Raw genomic sequence first — 4,554 nt, forward strand, 5'->3', positions numbered from 1 at the left:
TATCATGTTCTTTTCTGGGAACAAATCCCGCAACATTTTTATGAAAAGAAGTACTCTGATTTTTACAAAGCATAAACAAAATCGGTCTTTTATAGCTGTGAAAAATGGGGATGTCATAAATACTGCTCTGAGCAAGATCTTCTGGAAATCAACAATGAGTTCCATAACCTGAAGAAGGGAAGAATGAGTGTTATTGAATATGCTGCAAGTTTTACAGAGAAAATGAAGCTTGTTCCGTACCTAGTTCCAACCGAACTCTCCAAGGTTAACAAGTTTGCCCTCGGATTACCAGTGGACATTGGTCCAATGGTCAAGCAAGCAACCACTCTGAAAGCCTCCATCTGGGTTGCTAAGAATGTGGAGAACCAGATACGAGAAAAGGGTCTGGAGAGAGCTGAGGTTGGTGAGAAAAGGAAATTTGATGGATACTCAAGGTCCGGAAATAAGAGTAAATTCTCGAAGTCTGGTTCGAGAGGAGGAGGAGCTGAAGCAAAATGGTGCGACAAATGCAAGAAGAAGCACCAAGGAAAATATGACGGAGGGGTCACCTGTTTCAAGTGTAGGAAGCCCGGGCACTATGCCAACGAGTGCACGTTCACTAAGAAGGTCTGTTATGAATGCAACGAGGAAGGGCACATTTCGAGGGACTGCCCAAAGAAGAAGGAGGCAGGAAAACCCAACATTCCACCGAAGCCGAAGGGAAGAGCCTTCCAAATGACGCTCGAGGTTGCGAAGGAGGCAACAGACGTCGCTTCAGGTGCCTTTCTTGTAAATGGTTTGCCTACTAATATAATGTTTGATTCTGGAGCAAACTACTCCTTTGTGTCACATAAGTTTGGTGGGAAACTAGCATTGCCCATAGAAAAACTTGATAATGCCCTGATTGTAGAAGGTGCTAGTGGCAAGTTTGTACCTGTTAGTGATCGTATTAAGAACATACTCATCGACCTAAACGGAAACGAATTCCATGAGGAGCTATTACCCATAGATTTAAATGATTTCGACATCGTTTTGGGAATGGATTGGCTTAGCGCCAACGAGGCTGAGATTCTTTGCAGGAAGAAGATAGTAAGGGTGAACCCACCCGGAAAAGAGTCATTTATGGTGTACGGGGAAAAACATGGAGTAAATTCTAGAATCATCTCCCCGATGAAAGCCAGAAAATGTTTGTCCAAGGGGTGTGCATCATATTTGACATTTGTTATCGATGTTAAGAAGGAACAGAAGGAGGTGCAGAACATACCGGCCGTGTGTGATTATCCGGAAGTCTTTCACGAAGATCTTCCTGGATTACCGCCTGATAGATAAGTGGAGTTCCGAATAGACTTGTTACCAGGGATAACACCAATAGCAAAAGCACCATACCGAATAGTAGCGACAGAGATGAAGGAGCTTATGACGCAACTTCAGGAGTTGTTAGACAACGGTTTCATTCGAACTGGTTCATCACCCTGGGGAGCTTTAGTGTTATTCGTGAAGAAGAAGGACGGAAGCATGAGAATGTGTATAGACTACCGAGAGCTGAACAAGGCAACGGTGAAAAACAAGTATCCATTTCCAAGGATTGATGACCTATTCGATCAACTGCAAGGTTTGAGTTATTTCTCAAAGATCGATCTAAGGTCAGGATATCATCAGCTGAAGGTGAGAGAGCAGGATATTGAGAAGAATGGATTCAGAACTAGATATGGACACTAGTTCTTGATTATGTCATTTGGACTAACCAATGTTCCAGCAACGTTCATGGACTTGATGAACAGGGTTTGTAAACCATTCCTCAACAAATCCGTGATAGCGTTCATAGATGACATTCTCATATACTCGAAAAGCCAGGAAGAGCATGGGCAGCATCTACCAAAAGTGTTGGAAGTCTTGAAAAAGAAGAACTTGCATGCAAAGTCCTCCAAATGCAATTTTTGGATCCGAGAATTCCAATTCTTTGGTCATGTGGTTAACCAAGAAGGGATAATCGTTGACCCCACAAAGATCAAAGCTTTGATGAAGTGGGAACGACCGAAAAGTCCCATGGAGATTCAAAGCTTTCTAGGATTAGCTGGATATTACCGAAGGCTTATCCAAAACTTTTCTTTGATAGTTGCTCCATTGACAACTTTGACCCATAAAGAAGTGACGTATATGTGGAATGAGAAGCACGAACAAGCGTTCAAAAAGCTAATTAAGAAGTTATGTGAAGCACCAGTTATTTCTCTACCCAATGGAGTTGAAGACTTCGCGGTCTATAGTGACGCATCTGGAGTTGGGTTTGGTTGTGTTCTGGCCCAAAGAGAAAAGGTGATTGCATACGCATCTCTACAATTGAAGGAGCGTGAAAAGAACTACCCCATTCATGATCTGGAGTTGGCAGCGGTAGTTTTTGCCTTGAAGATATGGAGACATTACCTCTATGGCACAAAGTGCAAACTTTTCACTAATCATAAGAGTCTCCAGTATCACTTTAATCAGAAAGAATTAAATATGAGGCAACGACGTTGGCAATAGTTACTCAAGGACTACAAATGTGAGATACTTTACCACCCTGGTAAAGCAAATGTAGTCGCTGATGCTCTCGGTCGGAAAGTTAATCTCGAAAGGAAAGGCCAAGAGCGTTGGGAATAGAAGTTGTCTCGAAGATTGTGGAAAGTATCAGGAAAGCTTAAGAAGAAGCTTCAGAGAAGAATGACCGAAAGGAAGAAAGTGTGGGTAAAACGTTAGTGTTTGGTACAAACAATCAAGGACTGAAGGTATTCCAAGATCGAATTTGGGTACCTAAGACGGGAGGAATAAAAGATCTTTTGATGGAAGAAGCACATAAGACCATGTACTCAATTCATCCTGGCAGCACAAAAATGTATAGGGACCTAAAACCCTACTACTGGTGGCCGACGATGAAGCTCGATGTTGCAAAGTATGTGGCCGAGTGTGTGACATGTGCGAGAGTTAAGGCACAACATCAGAAACCGTATGGGAGTTTAGAACCTTTACCTGTACCCATGGGTAAATGGTAAGACGTCACCATGGATTTTGTGACTAAACAGCCAAGGACGAAGAACGGTCACGGCATGATTTGGGTGGTCGTGGATCGTTTCACTAAGAGTGCACACTTCATAGCAACCAACGAGAGGTGGTCTATGGATAAGCTTGCAAATGCTTACCTGAAGGAGATAGTAAGACTTCACAGTGTTCCTCTTACGATTGTATCAGATCGTGATAGTCGTTTCACGTCAAGATTCTGGAGAAGTCTACAAGAGGAATTAGGTACGAAGTTGTATTTAAGTACAGCTTACCATCCACAGACTGATGGCTAAAGCGAAATAACGATACAAACACTGGAAGATATGCTGAGAGCATGTACCCTAGAGTTCCAAGGTAACTGGGATGAGCACTTACCTTTGGTAGAATTTTCCTACAACAATAGTTTCCACTCGAGTATCAAGATGGCACCCTATCAATCTTTGTATGGACAGAAGTGTCGTACGCCGTCTTGTTGTCTTTAGGCTGGAGAAAAGCAGTTTATGGGCCCCGAGATAGTTCATGAGACTGCTGAAGAGTTGAAAGTAATCAGGGAGAGGATGTTAGCAGCTCACGATCGTAAGAAGAGCTATGCTGATAAGAAAAGACGACCGATGACCTTTGAATTTAAGGACTCAGTTTTGCTTAAAGTCTCACCGTGGAAGGGACTTATAAGATTTGGGAAACGAGGGAAGTTGAGTCCAAGGTTTATTGGATCGCTCAAAGTTCTTCAGGGGATTGGGAACCAAGCTTACCAGCTCAAATTACCTGGAAGAACTAGATGGTATTCATAGCACTTTCCATGTGTGTTATTTGAGGAAGTTTACGGGAGCAGTTCCCGACATAATTCCAATCTCAGAGTTAAGAATATATGAGAATAAGAGGTTGATTGAAGAACCTGAGGCAATTGTTGACTGTAAGACTAAGAAGTTACGACGCAAGATGGTCGACTTAGTGCTAGTCCATTGGAAACATACGAATGGGCCAAATCTCACTTGGGAAACAGATAGTGACATGATGAGTCGTTATCCACATCTGTTTGTTGATGCATGATTTCGGGACAGAATCATCCTGAGGATGAGAGAATTGTAACGCCCGTATTTCGGGACTAAGCATTGGTAGATTATGTAATAGTCTAGGTCAACTATTCTAACTCTTTTTGAAGTAATAAAGATGAATTATTTGAGTATTATGTGGATTATGTGCGTTTATGTGCTTATTACTTATTTATAAATGTACAATAAATAAAGGATAAAAATAAGCGTAAATTAAAGTGTGAGATAAGCCCGATGTCTTTACATAAAGTTGTAGTGGTCGAAACAAGGATTTCGGAGATATAAAGACCGCCGAAATCCAAGTTATAACGAAGAAGTTATGATCCGTCGAAGTTTCGCGACGGAATCGGCACGACACTGGGAAGCGTAAACTGTGAATTTACGATAGAGTGATTTTTAGACTTAGTGATCTAAACGAAAGTCGTAGAATACGTTAAACCGAGATCGTCCATAAAAAGAACGCCCAAATCTGACTTAGTATGAGGAAGTT

Source organism: Lactuca serriola, chromosome 5 (assembly GCF_051521515.1).
Source record: "Lactuca serriola cultivar US96UC23 chromosome 5, Lser_US96UC23_V15, whole genome shotgun sequence".
NCBI classification, from domain to species: domain Eukaryota; kingdom Viridiplantae; phylum Streptophyta; class Magnoliopsida; order Asterales; family Asteraceae; genus Lactuca; species Lactuca serriola.